This window comes from Doryrhamphus excisus, chromosome 18 (assembly GCF_030265055.1).
Source record: "Doryrhamphus excisus isolate RoL2022-K1 chromosome 18, RoL_Dexc_1.0, whole genome shotgun sequence".
Classification (NCBI taxonomy): Eukaryota; Metazoa; Chordata; class Actinopteri; order Syngnathiformes; family Syngnathidae; genus Doryrhamphus; species Doryrhamphus excisus.
In genome coordinates this window covers 17,665,215-17,684,037 of record NC_080483.1, presented here as the reverse complement: position 1 = coordinate 17,684,037, position 18,823 = coordinate 17,665,215, and positions in this window count along the sequence as shown.

Genomic DNA, 18,823 nt, shown 5'->3' with positions numbered 1-18,823 from the left:
CACGGCCGCCAACATATATATATCTAATATGCTGCCATATTAACAGCAAACATTACCTGATGACTATGAATATGATGCTGAATATACTTCATGCTACTTTAGTTGGCATTTGATGCTTTCTAGGCCGAATGGGCAGTTATGTATTTTATAGCCATGCAACAACACGCTCCACGTATAAAGATAAGGGCTACTGCTATATAAGTACAGTGCAGGCCAGGAATGTACAGTGCAGGTTAGGAATGTACAGTGCAGGCCAGGAATGTACAGTGCAGGTTAGGAATGTACAGTGCAGGCTAGGAATGTACAGTGTAGGCTAGGAATGTACAGTGCAGGCTAGGAATGTACAGTGCAGGCTAGGAATGTACAGTGTAGGCTAGGAATGTACAGTGCAGGCTAGGAATGTACAGTGCAGGTTAGGAATGTACAGTGTAGGCCAGGAATGTACAGTGCAGGCTAGGAATGTACAGTGCCGGTTAGGAATGTGCTGTACAGGTTAGGAATGTACAGTGCAGGCCAGGAATGTACAGTGCAGGTTAGGAATGTACTGTACCTCACATTTTTCCTGCTTCCCGGTCAATAATGTGACAGATTGGGAGATCAATATGCTTTTTGGTGAAATATAAATACTTGACACTCACCGTAAATAACTATGTGGCTCGTTTGGCTTTTAGTGTGCTCTCTTCATAGGCGTGCTCCTCTTACCCCCCCCCCCCCCCCAGCATACACAAAAACACACATGCATCCACTCCTCCACGCCTGTGAATCAAACGGCCATCTTAGCCGCCGACCGCGCGTGGTCGATACCTTGTTACCACGGAGGAATCAATTATGGGGACCAAGCAGCAGGCGTTGGAGGCGCTAATGAAAGAATGCTCCTTCTTTCCAGACAATGAGCATGGTCATTAAATATGAATTTATCATTGGCTGATGAGATTTATGGGCGCAATACAAGCCTGGGTCCAAGCTCTCCGACTACGAGCGTAAACTAAGAGTAACCAAGAGAAACGGGGCGTCACGCTGATGATGATGTGTGCCCCCAATGTCACCCCATTGATTGGAGAAGTAAAATGATGTCATCCAATCTGTTGCTACGTTTTCCTTTAGCCTGCCTGGCCTTCCGTTCTTGTCATAATACGACACTGCATCATTATGAGAGATGCTTATGTCTTCACATTTCACCTCTAATGACTCAAAGCTCCATCGTTTCACCAAAATAAAGTTTTATTTATGGCGAATGTCTGATTATATCCACTATATTGGCTAATAGGAGTTGGGCATGCCGGCGTCCTCATGCCGAGGCATTTTGGTTGGAATGAGGGCCTCTGACGACTTGTCTGGGGGGGGGGGCTAGACAGAAGTAAGGAGGCGAATGAGGGGGGGCTCCTAAGGCAGCAATAGGTTCCATGGTAAGCAGTAGCAGGTACTCAGCTGTTGTGTTTGATGCCAAATTGTGCAGAATAAATAGATTTGCTGTGCAGGGCTCCACGCCGCACTTGCTCACTCTAATATGCACCCCCCCCCCCCCCCCCCCCCAGCTACACCCCCAATTCATTGCTCTATGGACATGCCACACAAACATTTTAGCAAATGTCAGAAAAACAGTAAATGCCTTTTTAAATTTTTGTTCTACCTGAGTACTCCTATCAAGATGTCGTTCCCGTACCAGGGAATGTCGTTCCCGTACCAGGGAATATCGTTCCCGTACCAGGGAATGTCATTCCCGTACCAGGGAATATCGTTCCCGTACCAGGGAATGTCATTCCCGTACTCTTATAACCAGTCTAATATATAACTATATCATATATATATATACTATATAACCAGTAGAACTTCATACTCAACAAGCAGGATGAAAACCAGGAAGAGCGTGACTCAGGGTCACGGAAGGGATTGTGTATCCACTGGGCCGTATTGGACTCTACCGGGCCAGCAGAGACCACGTGGGCATGAAAGGACGAGACCCGGTTTGGCTGCGTATCGTATGGCATGCATCCACTAAGGTTATGGACTTGGGCTTTTTATTTGATGAATTATGAACAGTTTCCATAAAGCGGTCTGTCACGTGTGCACATGCACATGTAAACATGACATGTCAATAAGCATACGGGGGGGTTGTGTTCCTTCTTCCATGACTGCATCTCAGTCATGTGACTGAGATGGAACACTGCAGTGTGCATGAATATGAATATTTCTTAGCATGTGTGTCCGTCGTCTCTGCGGCCATAAACAGCCTTTTATGTATGACATACGTATATTCATATCTTTAAACACACGTACCAAATCCCATCATCTGATTTTTTGCCGTCTCTTTTCGTTAGTGTGACTTTTCTTCGCCATTAGCAATGACTTATGTCACGTTAGCTTAGCGTTTACGTCTGATGTGGTATATTTCTCCCACAGTGATGGTCCACACCAAAAGCCTTTGCCACTTCCTGTCCGTCCCACAACATTTGTCCCAGACAAAGACTAAGAAAACATCCGGACCAATGCGCACGTACAATTGTACTCCTTCCCGCTAGGAAGTACTGCTGCACCCTGTACTCCATCCAGGCATCGTATGATCTACTCTATTGGATAGTAATATTTTACACATGAAATAAACCTTGGTTAGCATATGCCCTGGTTAGTGTATACTGTACGCAAAGATTTTGCCTTGGTTCACATACGTTTCCCAGTTAGCGTACAATATGGCGTGCGTCTTGTTGTTATTAATAATCTGTGAGTCCAGCTGTGTTTTTTGCAGGCATCGATGTGAGGCAGAACATCATCGAAATGCGTTTTAACTCATTCAATCATTTGTCAAAAGATCAGCCATTTTGGATCTATTCCAAGGCACACAGAATATTGTGTTGTTGGACTAGCGTATATAAACCTTCCTACCAAACATTTCAATGTTTAACCAACATGTCTAAACAATAACGTCACAACACAAATTTATTATTTTTTATTATTTACAAATGCAGCACCATGATGGCACATTTGGAAGTGAAGCGGGTGTGTGCATGTGTTCAAATATCCCTCCATGCTTTGCAACTTCCTGCTTGGTGTGGAGGCTTAATGCATGGAAAAGATGCATGCTGAGCTCGTATAAAAATGCGCTGCTGCCACCTTATGGTTTCAAACGGCGCCGACATGATCACTTCTATTGTGTAGTTGCATCATTACCTCAATGTAAAAGATGGATAAATACGTCCTTGGGATCGGGCGTCCGTATAAATACGTCCTTGGGAGTTCATGTACAGTATTTTCTTTAGGATTCCAATCATTTACCAAAAATATCTTCCTGAATTTGCCCTGTGAAAAGCCTCGCTGGTCGTGTAAACTAGCGCTTACGTTACGACGAGGCTCAATAAAATGTAGTTTTAGTACAGGAGCAACACTACGGTTGTGTACTTGAGGGAGTTTTATTCTGCTTTGATTGTGAACAGTCTTCCTTAGCTGCTAACTTGTCAAAGACACGAGAGAATAAGATCTTCACTAACTAACGCTGCAGGCTTTGTTTTTTAATGACTGACACCTGACTCCTCGTCTTATCCTCCTTCCCAGCTGTTGCTTGTCAATCATCTATTTTCTCAGAATAGAACCTCGAGCGTAAAAAGCGTCCTGGCTGTTTGCTTTGGTGACCCTCATGCAAACCACAAATAAATGTTGTTTCTTTCTGTCGGGTTAATGACTTTGACACTGAAAAGATTCCACACTTTGAAGGAGGAAAATAACTTTGTGTCGTGTCGTGTCGTGTCGTGCAATCATGCATTTTGCATACATTTTTGTTGGATGAAAGACCGCTTGAGTCTAAAAACACTCAAATCCAGCAGGGTACCTTTCCAGCGTAGCCCAAATGAAAGGCTTGCTGTCAGCTGGGGCTGAAACCCAACAAGAGGGCCTATAATACCTCCAGTGGAAGTGGCGAGAAGAACACTCAGACGGCAACAATACGGCCAATTAGGTTCACTCATATCTATTGTATCCACGCCATATTCTTCTGAGCGCCATTGTGTTTTTCTCTCAGCCGTTTCAGCTAAAACTTCATTTGACACTTTCTTTTCAGTGTTTCCACTTCCAAGTCGGAAGTGTGGGTGGAAGCAAACATGAGTGTTTTCTTCTGCTTTTACTTCTTCTCCTACCTCATCTCGCTCCTTTTTACGGTTTTTACCGTGTACTTTAATATTCAACTAGCAACACGATACCGTTACATGATACCGTTACACGTCCTATGCATTTCTAACAACCACTTTTTCAGACTACATTGTCGCTTTTGTGGTTGACTAACGCCTATTATTAGTAAAAGAATATGCATATTTAAGCAAATTAAAAAATAAGCATTTTCAAGCAAAAAAAATGTACAGAATGAAAACATGAACAGAACACATGATATGACGTGACATGTAGTATTCTATACTGGCCGCTAGGTGTCAGTAATGTTGCATTCAAAAGACAATTGGCCCTTTGATTTTGCATGTGTTTCTTTGTGATCTGCTTCCTTGTGGTGTATTAGAGCGCTTTATTATTGTATTTCCTAAATGTACAATATAGCACCACGTTTATTTGTGTATTTTTACGTTACAGCTTGTCGGGCCGCACGGTGGACGAGTGGTTAGCATGTTGGCCACACAGTCAGGAGATGGGGAAGGTTTGAATCTCCGCTTGGACATCTCTGTGTGGAGTTTGCATGTTCTCCCCGTGCATGCATGGTACTCCGGTTTCCTCCCCCATTCCAAAAACATGCTAGGTTAATTGCACCCCCTGCCCCCCCCCAAAAAAAAAAAAAAAAAATTGTCCATAGCTATGAATGTGAGTGTGAATGGTTGTTTGTCTATATGTGCCCTGGGATTGGCTGGCCACCAGTCCATGGTGTACCCCGCCTCTCCCCCAAGACAGCTGGGATAGGCTCCAGCAGGCCCGTGACCCTCGTGAGGATAAGCGGTAGAAAGTGAATGAATGAAACATGCTAACACCAAGCCAGTATGGTTAAGATATGCCTAATAATTATTATTGTTTAGTGTGATATCTTGTTCAAAGATCCAATATTTCATTTTTTTCTCTTTGCGCTATGATGCTAATCCTCCTTCGTCATGTGAAATGATTCATTTGATGTACAGACTATTCTTACCCCCCAGGGCTCAATAAAGATGGAGCACTGAGCCGCGCTTTGGACACCCCCAGTTTACAAGAAGTCAGAATTCATATCTGGGAACTTGCAATTTATTCCTTCCGCTCTTCGTCTCAGCGGAACGCCGTTCGTCTCTCTCTCTCTCTCGCTCTCTCTCTCTCTCTCGCTCGCTCGCTCTCTCGCTCTCTCGCTGTACCGAGTAGAAGCGGCAGCGTTTGCGTCCTGTGATGTCGGTGTAATCGTCAGCCGTAGACGGCAGAAAGTACTCCACTCTGGACTTAATGAACTAAACCAGAACTCTCTGTAGAATGAAGGCAGAGCAGACAAGGTCAAAGGTCATCTCTAGCGTTTCAGCAGCTAATTGGCTGAGCTTGCAATTCCTCCCAGAAGGTCCTATCATTAGAGCCTTCAACTTTCTGTTTGGTCTTCTTCTGGTGGCGGTTCCTGACCCGGATCCACGGTGCGCCTCATCATAACCAATTTAACACAAGTCACTGTCCTCCTTTCCCTCGCAAGCCTGATGAGGAACCCGATGAGATCCCACGTATTTCATACTCGGCCATTAAGGAAGCCATGCGGCCCGGCAGGTTGAGTGTACTCCTAGTTTTAGTGGAATATCTGGAGGAGTGAAGGATGAAATCCAATATGGCGTGACCTTTACCGTATCTGCCGCAACGCTGACAACACGAGGCTGGAGCCTCACCAAAAGATTACTCTCGGCTTCGTCCCGTCTTCGCTGAAGGGAAAATTCTAAAACCAACAAAAGGTCTGGAGCTAATCCTCCTGCAGTCAGGTTGCGGGGACAAGGTGGAGATAAGACCGGGCCGCAGATAAGACCTGAGAACCCAGCAGCAGAATCACAAGCTGGAAGGCCAGGAGATGCGTGGACCCGATAGAAAATGAAAGGACGAGGTTCAGCAGCTTAGGGACCGAGCTTCCGAGGAAATTCATTATGTGGAAGCCTGCCGCCATTCCAGGCAGCTGATGACATCCCGCCTGGCGATCACGGCGAGGGTGTCGCGTGTCGACAAGGAGGAAAACGTGTTGGAGGAACCTATGGCAGATGCCTCCTGTCCTCCTCGTCCCCTGGACGCCTGGGGTCCTTTTTAGGGGTGCTGGTGTCACGTCCTGTGTAGGTTCCCGTGCCACAGCTTGTTTACGGTCCTTCTTTGGGCTTTAGTTTCTGTTTGGATGCTCTTATTTTGTAGTCGCTTCCTGCTTGGCTCCTTTTCCTGTGTTGTACGTGTCAACCACCACCTTCTATGCAATATGCAACATCGTGGCAGGAAATACCTCATGTACTCAACAAAGCCAAATCACTCTGTACTCTGTACTCCGTATTCTGTACTCCGTACTCCGTACTCCGTACTCCGTACTCTGTACTCTGTACTATATTGTTCCTAGTTCTTATGTGGAGATATGGGGACATAACTCTAAAAGTATACTTCAGTCTCCAACTGCTACAGAAAAGGTCACTTAGGAAAATCATCATAGAGAACATACGGACCCTTTATTCCTAAAAAAACACAATTGATAACGCCTTATCATGTTTTTTATGGATTTCAAAATTGGCAAACAGCATATTTAGAATACAGAAAGTGAACAAATGTTTGCTTCTTCCGACTCCTTTTTGGGATTGTGAATTGTAATATGTAATGTGTTCTAATGTAACTCGTATAATAATAATACATTTTATTTGTATAGTGCTTTTCAGAGTACTCAAAGATGTACCAAGATGTATGCGTGTTCATTTCCTTCACAACCGGAATGTCCATGTATAAAGTACGCACTGCTGGAACTATATACTAACTATACTACTAACTCCCAACCCCTAACTCCTAACTCCTAACTCCTAACTACTAACTACTAACTAACTACTAACTCCTAACTACTAACTACTAACCAACTCTTAACTACTAACTCCTAACTCCTAACTCCTAACTCCTAACTACTAACTACTAACTACTAACTACTAACTACTAACTACTAACTACTAACTACTAACCAACTCTTAACTACTAACTCCTAACTACTAACTACTAACTAACTACCAACTAACTACTAACTAACTACTAACTAACTACCAACTAACTACCAACTAACTACTAACTAACTACTAACTAACTACTAACTACTAACTACTAACCAACTCTTAACTACTAACTCCTAACTACTAACTAACTCCTAACTCCTAACTCCTAACTACTAACTAACTACCAACTAACTACTAACTAACTACTAACTACTAACTACTAACTACTAACTACTAACTAGTAACTACTAACTACTAACTAACTACCAACTAACTACTAACTAACTACTAACTAACTACTAACTACTAACTACTAACCAACTCTTAACTACTAACTCCTAACTACTAACTAACTACTAACTACTAACTCCTAACTACTAACTACTAACTACTAACTAACTACCAACTAACTACTAACTAACTACTAACTAACTACTAACTACTAACTACTAACTACTAACTACTAACCAACTCTTAACTACTAACTCTTAACTACTAACTAACTACTAACTACTAACTAACTACTAACTACTAACTACTAACCACTAACTACTAACTAACTACTAACCACTAACTAACTACTAACTACTAACCACTAACTACTAACTAACTACTAACTACTAACTACTAACTACTAACTAACTACTAACTACTAACTCGGATGGAGTATGACATTAGTTAGATATTCCATAATTCTGTAACGAACGCTTACCTTCATCCGTTCCTTGGCCAACAATATGACCATCTCTCTCTCATCTCTCTCTCATCTCTCTCTCATCTCTCTCTCATCTCTCTCTCATCTCTCTCTCATCTCTCTCTCATCTCTCTCTCATCTCTCTCTCATCTCTCTCTCATCTCTCTCTCATCTCTCTCTCATCTCTCTCTCATCTCTCTCTCATCTCTCTCTCATCTCTCTCTCATCTCTCTCTCATCTCTCTCTCATCTCTCTCTCATCTCTCTCTCATCTCTCTCTCATCTCTCTCTCTCTGCTGACAACCTGCTGACGCCCCCATGGGGGCTTGTTAGGGGATGCTGGGCTTCTCACTACCGAAGCACACTGCTTTCTACTGCCTTCTACTGCCTTCCTCTACTGCCTTCTACTGCCTTCCTCTACTGCCTTCTACTGCCTTCCTCTACTGCCTTCTACTGCCTTCTACTGCCTTCTACTGCCTTCTACTGCCTTCTACTGCCTTCTACTGCCTTCCTCTACTGCCTTCTACTGCCTTCTACTGCCTTCTACTGCCTTCTACTGCCTTCTACTGCCTTCTACTGCCTTCTACTGCCCTCTACTGCCTTCCTCTACTGCCTTCTACTGCCTTCTACTGCCTTCTACTGCCTTCTACTGCCTTCCTCTACTGCCTTCTACTGCCTTCTACTGCCTTCTACTGCCTTCTACTGCCTTCTACTGCCTTCCTCTACTGCCTTCCTCTACTGCCTTCTACTGCCTTCTACTTCTACTGGCTAATAGGTGGCTAATAGGTGGTAATATGTAGGTGGCTAATAGGTGGTAATAGGTGGTAATAGGTGGTAATAGGTGGTCATAGGTGGTAATAGGTGGTAATAGGTGGTAATAGGTGGTAATAGGTGGTCATAGGTGGTAATAGGTGGTAATAGGTGGTAATAGGTGGCTAATAGGTGGTAATAGGTGGTAATAGGTGGTAATAGGTGGTAATAGGTGGTAATAGGTGGCTAATAGGTGGTAATAGGTGGTAATAGGTGGTCATAGGTGGTCATAGGTGGTCATAGGTGGCTGGATGACCTAACATCAGCAACAGCAGCTCAGACTCCACAATACACATTTCATCCGTCTTTTGCTCTATTTGGGCTGGACGATGTACGTTCAGTTTCGTCTTAACAGGCTCCCTCATCTCCTCGAGAAACCAAAGCCCTGGCATCAGTCAAGATGCAACTCATGGGAATTTTGGCAGGAAATTCCGAGGTGCAGCGTGAGCCATTTTCCTTTTCTGGTTAATGGGATTTCAAGGGACATTTGGCCGTGTGCATTCTGGTTAATTGGACATAAAAATAGGATGGACAGCATGTGAGACATGAGACTTATGAGAATATGTCAGAATAGTCTAGACTACGGTTTTTACCCCCCCCCCCCCCCCCATCACATTCTTTATTATTGGACAAAGATTTTCATTCCATTTTTCACTCCCTTCATTTGGAGGAAGGAAGGATTTACAGGGAAGGTAGCACTTGTATTCCAACTCGGTCCCAGGCTTTGGCTCATAATTATTTGACTGACTTTGCTGCTGAGGGCTACACAGCCAATAAGGCTCTACGACAAGAACCCTGATCTAAAAGCCTGTTCACACCAGCTGCACTAAAACGCATTTTATGCAGCGTGTATTCTGGTTAAAATATGCTGCACCCATTTTGTGTACCCCTTGTCCTCATTAAGGTCATGGTGAAGATGGAGCCTATCCCAGTTCAATGCAACAAAGTACAACCTTATCCATATTGTCCTTATTGCGAGCCACGCATGGTGTAACGTACTGCATCGTGAAGTACTCCCTGCAATACAATACTTCCTGCAGACCCCACCTATCTCAGGCGGCCCCCAGGTAAATTGGGTTTGAGACCCCGACTCCAAGGTTCAGCACAATTTGTCATCACAACAGCTTTTCCCGTTTGGAAAGCAAAGGAATTGTTTGATTGTAAGGAAAGATTTTCCTTGTGCGTACGACAATAAGCCATATCTTAGCTTATCTTATTTCTCCAAGGCCCAGACCTCAAAGCTAAGCAAAAAGTCTGTTGGATTTGAAGTTTATTAAGGACATCAAGCCGGGGCCGGCCCCCCCCAGGGAACATTTGCAATCCAAAGCTCCACTTTCTCTTCCTCCCGCCAGCGTCGAGCCGTCACAAACACTCCACTTCATTTGCAAAGCAGCGCTCATCGGAGGCGGGGGGCTGCATGGTCTGGGGGGGGGGGGGCTGAGAAAATAGGAAACAAGTGTCATTTACACCGAGCGTGAGTACACCATTTGCATCTAAATGACGCTTTGCTTTGGCTTTTGGCTCTGATGCATTGGCTTGGTGGGATGCAGTCGGCCCCCCGTTAGCGCGCTTCATGTTTCTCCGCTGTAGAATTCAATATTAATACATTACATATTATTACATTTATATTTTTGTACTGTTTAGGACTTTGTAAATATGATTATGACCTATGACCTTTTTAGAGCCCTGTAGACATTAAACAACACCCCTATAGTCACCTTTACACTCCTATTATCATTTGTTGACGCCACATTGCTCAAGTGTATTGTGTAAGCTAAAGGATCCCTGACGTTTTGTTACTTTAGGCTTTTTTTTTGTATTTTTCCAGTTTTCCAGTTCTACAGGACCATAAGACATGTGGTTCAGAAATGGCCCGCAGGCCGCACTTTGGTCACCCTTGTTTTCCATCTTTCACAGGGAGGGGGGGAGTGTGTCCATGCCGTGTTTTGGTGGCCCTATCAGGCAGCGGCTGGCTACAGGCTTCCAAAGCGATGCACAGACACCGAGCTTGTGGAGGTGCGCTCCAGCCGCCAGCCTCTCGTGACCGCTTGTTGATGAGTAAATGCATGAAAGAAATACTTCCAAGTTCCTGCAGCGCTTCAGCTGCACAAGCTAGCTTGTACGTCATCGAGCGCCAATGCGAGAGTTGCCGATGTAAACAAAGAAAAGTTATAGGAGACTTTTTATATAGATGTGTGAAAATCGGACTTTTATTCCACTTCATGTGGACTCATTTCAGGAGCAAAATGCAAATGAAAAGCTGAAAGTGTCTATTTTTCATTTTTACAGCATCTATTTTCAAGGTGGGAGTGAAATGGTCGCACCGCCCCCCCGATTAATATCACATGACATGACGCGTAGTGAAGAGTGAGGGAGTGATGTTCGGACCGCAATGTTGGCCTCAATTTGAGTACTGTCATTTCCTCAGATGATTATTATTTCCAATTTCCAAACACAGTATCTGCTCCATAAAGCCTGTAACCTGACCAATCAGACGTGAGGACCATAACCCGTTGATGATGGATGAGGATCATCTCACAAGTAAACATTAACGCCGTGTGAGCTTCCTACACTCACAAGCTGAGGGCCTATCAAATCCCCTCCCCAAAAAAAGAGAAAAATGACAGACTGTCCCCGCTCCCCCCGTCCCCCGCTCCCCCGCCCCCCCGTCCCCCGCTCCCAGAGCAGATATGCAATTTATCAGCTGGAAAACATGCAGGAGGGCTAAAGGTGGAAGAGTCTTCCATCTGGTCTGGCCACAGCAGCCCCTACTCAGTATGCTCTACCTGGGCTCATTTCACCCTCCAGCAGACAGGAGGGTCTGCACGGGCGCTCAGTGGAAGACCTGAGGCGCTCCCACCCGCGGTCCTCACACCGGTGCTCCCGGGTTGCCTGAGGGCCAGCCCGGACTGACGGGGCCAACGTGACGGAGAGTAATGGCCCCAGATGCGTGCACGCTCGTGTGACTGCCATCATCGCCCGATGCCGGTTTCGTTTGTCCGTCACTCATTTACAGGACACGACGTTCACGTGTTCACGTGTATGGAATACGCTCCTCTCGCTCCGGAAAAGGAAGGAATGAAACAATTCATTACCGTCTTTCTTTTTAGAACTATTGACTAATTAGACTCATTTTAGACTAATTATGGCGTCCATGATGGTTATGTCATACGTTGCTTGCATCGTGTAAATGAATGGACGTCCATTGATTCGGGAAAGCTACGAGGCCATTTATTAGCTGATAGAGCATGGGGGGGGCGGGGGGGCATGGCGCCCACACTAGCGATGATCCTGCAGGATGGTTGATTCCTTTGTTTCATACGTTCTATTTGGAAGGGCTGGAAATTAGGATTAGGAGATTTTCTTCAATCTTCATTCATTCATTCATTTTCTACCGCTTTTTCCTCACGAGGGTCGTGGGGTTTGCTGGAGCCTATCCCAGCTGTCTTCGGGCATAAGGCGGGGTACACCCTGGACTGGTGGCCAGCCAATCACAGGGCTTCTTAAATCTTTTCTTTTCTTACATGGTGTCCTTTTTTTTTTATAAAGAAATCTTGTGTCGCTCAACAGACCATAAAGACCTTTTCTATAAAGCACGTCTGCTTTTGGTAGCTACAGCTAAAAGTCATTTGGTTTCCCAATGACACCCTTTCCTTTGATCAAGATCCAAGACCAGTATTGTGTCCCTGTCTTCCAATGTCACACACACAGAGCTGTACATACATATACGCATATACGTGTGTATACGTGTGTATACGTGTTTTACATGTGTATACGTGCGTATACGTGCGTACACGTGATGAAGGGGCGCCGTGCCCGAAGCCAGGATTTGGCACACAATAAGAAAGAGAGAAGGATGCTGTCAACTTCCGTGGATTTCTGGTGTTTGATTTCATTTCAGGAATGTTGACTGAAGAACGGCAACCAGGAAAGCTGGCGTTAAATCCAATGGAGCACCCTAGGACAATGTGCACAATCAATCTGGATTGAAATAAATGACTCCTAAGAAACATAAAAAGATCCAAAGGTGAGTACATTCACCTCCAAGACAAACGTTGCAGGTCAGTAGATCATGTTGAAACCAACCAACAGTTGAAGGTGTAAGATCACCGAGCTTCAGCTTCTCCATGTGATCTAGACAACGAGACGAGAGCGACTATTTGCATATGACAAACGGTGTGCGCGGTGTGCACGGTGTGCACGGTGTGCACGGCACTCATACATAAGTGAGCATGAGCCGTTTCTTTGTTTAACGCCAGCAACCCGAGGCAAGGCCTTGCTTTATGCAAACGCCTTAACGAGCCCAATTATGCAGCTTTGAAATACCTAGCAAGCTACGGCATCTGGTATCTGGCAACACGTGGCGGGGCGGCACTGACACATTGAGTATAAGAATAGAAAGCGTGGCATATGTCATGGAACGTGGGCTTTGCTTTCATCGATGACGTTGCTTCACGATCAGCACCAAGGACCAGTCTTCTATCAAAGGAGGTCCTCCGCCGTAAAACCATCAAACATGGAGATCTGGCTATTCTGACAGAAAGGCACTCGGGTCTACCGGACAAGTGGCCTGCACGCTAACCACTCGACCATCGTGCAGCCCTTTATGAACTCCATTTTGAAGCAAATTGTACTTATTCTTGGCCTGAAGTTAGTATTTTAAACTAACTCAAATACAAATATTGCAGATAAAGCAACGTAATTGTGTATTTAGTAGTGTATTTCACATTGGCCACTAGGTGTCGATGTTGAGCGCCAGAAAAGGCATTTATTGCAAGTTTAAATGATCTTACAACGGCACAATAATAAAAATAATAGCTTAATAATCATAATAATAACACAGGCTACTGTTGGACCACAACCCATAACTAAAGCTAAGCTAAGCTAAAACTCAACTCTGAACCTCTGACATCACTTCCTGTCCACTTCATGAACAGGACTCTAATGTGTACTACATTGGGTAATACCACTTTAAAGCCGCCATCAAAATACATTGGCGAGACAACTGCCACCGCAGGAAGTTCGCTGTCAAGAAAGCAAAATGAGGAACTGTAACATGTGAGTTTATGTTATCTTATTTATGTTTAATATGTCTAGATATTGAATCTATTGGCTAATACAATGTAAAGGTGATGTTAATACGCGGTGTTTCATGTCTTGAGGGCCCTAATAATGTTTAAATCTTTTTTTAAATGATCCTCAACTACTGTTGAGGATAAAGAAGACCGTGATGAAGAAGGGATGACTCAAATATCAATAATATAATAAATATATAATAAACTCAATAATATCCCCAAATGTGTTTTCATAGCCTAAAATTTCAAATGATTTTAACTGTGAAATCATTCCTTTCCACGTTGTGTTTTCAGTGGAATTTGCTTGGAGTTGTGCTCGTGCGGTGTACGTCCCCCCCCCCCCCCCCCCACGAGCATCATGCACCGCTGGAAACCACTTGACCCAAAGTTGGGCGGGGAAAAAGGAGCTGATGAGAACCCCTTCGCCACCACGGTGATGTTTGGAGTGGCCAGCCGAGCCGGGAGCTCGGAGCGCGGGTTTGCATGGCCGCCGCCGCCGCCGCCGCCACCGCCGCTTGCATTAATGCGTAACCATGGCTCCCTCCTGCATCTAAATGTTTCATTACAGCCTGAGCGCAGACACAATTTTGCGGCCTATATGGGGCTAGCGTGCTCTCTTGAGGGGAAAGTAAAGCATGACAAATTGAAATAAATGAGAGAAGGAGAGAGGAGGGGAGGCGTAAAAAGGGGAGACGTAAAAAGGGGGAGTCGGACTATGAGGCCTTTTCTCCATATGGGAAATATTTGTCCTAATATCTCTCTTTCTATCTCCTAGCAATCTTAAGCCCCCCCCCCCTTTTCTCTGGTTTTTATCCGTCTGTATTAGGGCTGACCAGGCTATCGCCATCGCTTCTGTTGATGTAGATATGGATCAAAACGGAATATGGAGAACATTTTGGATAACATTCCCGCACAGCAAGTGAAACCAATCTCAGATAATTCCACGTTTTTACACACAGCAGCTAATGATGTGAATGCACTGGAAAAACAGCCTGTATAAAACCATAAATACATCCACATCCTCACTAGGGTATGCTGGAGCCTACCCCAGAGGCGGGATCCAGCCAATCACGGGGCACATATGGATAAACTCTAAAAACCATTGAGACAGATGCAGGAGACAGGTTGGATGGAGCCAACTGATTTCATTGGTGGTTGATCAGTGAGCACGGTTACATTAGTAACCGTTAGTAACATCAGTAACCGTTAGTAACATCAGTAACCGTTAGTAACGCGTTACATAACCAAGCTCTTGGTTTCTTAAAAAGTCAACCTTTCCCGTTTTCCGTTTTCCAGTGGTTGTCCTTCTCGTATGCTGAAGAATTTGCTTCTACGTATGAAAAGTCATCTGTCTGTTGATCCTGCATGCAAAGGAAGTTCCTGCCTGACGCTGCTTGCATAGAATCAGGCCCTCGTTGCCGGCAGCCGAGTCTTTGGGCTTTTTGGCCGAAGCGTTTAAGCTCCACGCTCATGTGGAAAACATCACTTGATGTCATTTCAGGGCCACTAAAGCAAGTTTTGGTAAACATCCTTTGCGATGGGACTGCGGCATAGTTGGTAGTTTTGAGGTATTACTGTAAACTATTGGGTTAGGTACTTGGTTAGGTACTTTTCCTGCTAACTCCAACACAAGCAAACAGACTTCTTGGGGGAGGTAATTATTTCCAAAATGGCCGCCCATGAGCTACTTGTTGCTGAGTCCCAGTCGGCCTCCCCAGCCTGGTTTTAGGCTGACGATGGCGTCTTAAGCCTCAAATCAATGAAGCCCAGCGACACGCCACAACGGCAGGTGTGTTGCCATGGCAACAAAGACCTTCCATCTATCCGACTCCTCGTTGGTATGCATATTCTATGAGGTGCACTCGCCCCTCCGCCCCCCCATGCCAGTCAATCACAGTTTCCTCTCATCTCTGCCTTCTGATTGGCTGGTTCCTCTCGTGCCCTCCTTCAAAGTATCGACCTTCATACAGCGGCTGACTGAATATTGCCTGAATGCCAATGAGGAGACCAACCTGGTCTGCTGGTAGTCTTGACTACAAAGAACCAGGATGGACAGAGAAACCACACCTGTTGCTTGTCGGAGCCCCAAAGCCAGGACTTGCTCACCGCTCATTACATAACAGTACTGGCATGGGTTCCATGGACACTTTTCAAAAACACAAAAATATACTACACAAAATACTTTTTTTCACTGAGGATGGAAGTTCTATGATTTTCATTTGCGATACGATTTGGATATTTCAGTCTTGAGTACCGATTCACTTAAGGCCCCCCCAGCAATGGCGTAATCCAGCCATCTTCTATGCTGCTTTTCATCACTGGGGGGGGGGGGTATGCTGGAGGTCAATACGTCAACACGCACGTGTATTACTCGTGCTTCTGCAGGTCTTCTATCATCTCCGGTTCCACCCGAGTCTCTCTGAGGGGATCCCAAAGCGGTTGGAGACCTCATTGACTTCCTCCTCAGCTCAGTTCTCCAGCTTGTGGGCCTGAGTCTCCTCCACTGATCTGCTCAGGCCAACAGCAGCTCACAAGAAGAAAGGTGGAGAAGTGTTCCTCCATTAGATAGCTCCTCCTATCTCGCTTTCAGATACCTCGGGGGGAGGACAGTCAGGGTGGGGGGGCTCTAAGGTGCATGAATCGGAACGCTTTCTTTCCGCAGCGCTGCAGGAGCTAACGTGTTGGGTTCCTTTACTCCTCAGTGGGGTCACTCGTTGAATGACACGACAAATATTTGAATGACAGCTCGGCCTCATCAGTTCAGTTCACATTTTTCCTCAAAACGACAACTTTAATGGATCTTATTGGAATATTATTTTAGCCTTTTATTATTCCTGGTTTCCAGGTTTTTCCATCCAAACTTCCCATCCATCCATTTCCCATCCTATTATCCTCGGCATAAAAACTTAATTAACGCTAATATTTTTAACATCTTTCAACTGGTCTTCCTGTTAGGAAGCAATTATTTCAAAATACCATTAACGAGCAAGAGCTATGAAAAGAAAGACGAGTATTGGAAACACCCCCCCCCCCACGGGGTGCCATGGTAACCATCTCATTGAGTCATTTAAGATCTTTTTAGCGAACATCTGCTGAATAGAAAGGGAAAGGCGTCTCCTCGTCCCGTTGGTTGAACTCTGATGATCCGCTCCCTTTCGGATGCTCCTCATCCCGTATTCCTCCAAGCCTCCGTTGGCTCCGCTCGCCGTCGTTGGCCCCGCTTTGTGCCAGGCTGAATGGGCGGCCTCGTCAGCTGGTCATTTATTAGTCTCAGAGGGGAAGTAGCTGGGAAGGCTTTTTGATCACGAAGTAGAGCTTCATGAAAGGCATCAAGGAACTTTGTGGCGTACGGAGATGATTGAATGGCGTGTGTCACCACAAGAGTTTGCTAAGAGGCGCTAAGAGAGGCGCTAAGAGAGGCGCTAAGAGCGCAGAGAGAAGCAGCGTGTTTGATTGAGAGAAAGATTAGCAATAGCACAAGCCGCTCTAATTGCCATAAATACAAAATACATAAAAGACAGAAAGTGTGGATTATTATTGTGATTCCCGCCGCTGCACCTTTGCAGTACTTCCAACAATCAGATGGTGATAAGACACCTTATGTACCATAAAGTACCATAAAGTCATTTATTTCTAGATCCTCAGGCAACAATAATCAATTAGGCCATCCTTGAACTATGGAAACGCTTTGATACAAATGAGCTTTTCCCAATTAAACGCTCTAATTTGCTAAGAGGGGTGTGAGTGGGATGCTGGGGAGGCAGCCAGTGAAATACAAAGTAGTAACCCATGGCTTCAGGTGCTGATCAACATGATAAATGTGAGTAAAGATGTTTTTTTTAATTTATTTTAATGCATAAAAAAGCATTTTCTTTGGGATGATGAATTGTATGAATTGCATTGCTAGTCTGGACATCATTGTTGACAAAAAGCAGGGAGTTCAGCTTGGTGGAGGGTGGAGTCTGGACGTTGCAGTCTCGTCACATGATGATTGACAGCAAGGTTATGTACGCGCTGGCAAATAATAATTTCGGTGTAGAATTGGACTAATCATTGCAGGTCATTCTGAGGAAAACAAAGTTTTGCGTGTCGACATTAGAATCAACTTTATTGGCCAAGTATGCCGACACAAACAAGGAATTTGACTTTGGTTGAATTAGCAAAGGGCTAATAGTACAAGGACAGTGCAATTCCAGTAAGTGGGTGTGTGATGAATAAACCAGGACACTATCTGCATTCATAGGACAATAATCTAATATTTCCATACTGGATTTACATCCAACTGATTTTTGGAGGTGTCAACACTGATGTGTTCAGGTGTTGGTGATCATGATGGCCTGGGGCTCCAATTATTCTTTCTGTAGATCTGACTAGACTGCATAACGGCGGTGTAGAACCGGATCAGAAGCTCCTGGGCAGACCGAACTTCCTGAGTTGTCGTGTTAAGTCCAACCTCTGCTCAGCCTTTTTATGGACAGTGTCTACGTGGGAGATTGTAGTTCCCAGGAACCTGAAGGTGTCCACACTTGAGGATGATGACTGTTCTCCACAGCCTTGAGTGGGTTCAGCCTCAGATGGTTCCGGCCACACCAGAGGACCAGGTCCAAGATGAGACCAATGAGTTTCACAAAAGGGTCCCTTGAGGTGCAGTCCTTAGTGTAGAGGGAGAAGAGCATTGGGATGAGAACACACCCTTGGGGGATGCCCGTGCTGGTGTATCTCATGCATATTTTACGCTTGTACATATTTACACGTGTTATACAGCAATGCTAACGAGCTTGATGGACTTGACTCTTGACTCTTGACTCTTGACTCTTGACTCGTATGTCTGGCCAACGGGAAAACACGCACCAACGTCCAGAAATGATCCAAAAGCCCAAACCATAAAATATGTTGACTAATAATAATAAATATTTGCGTGGAGCTGTAGTTAGATTAAAATGTACACGTCTGATGAGGAGGCCAGCAAGAACATAAAGTTGTCCACGTATAATAATAATATTTTATTTATGGACGGACGTCTATGATCTTTTTGCGTTGTTAAATAGCCAACTACTTAAAGTCTAGTCCAACATCCTCGGCCAGACCACATTAAGAACTGGA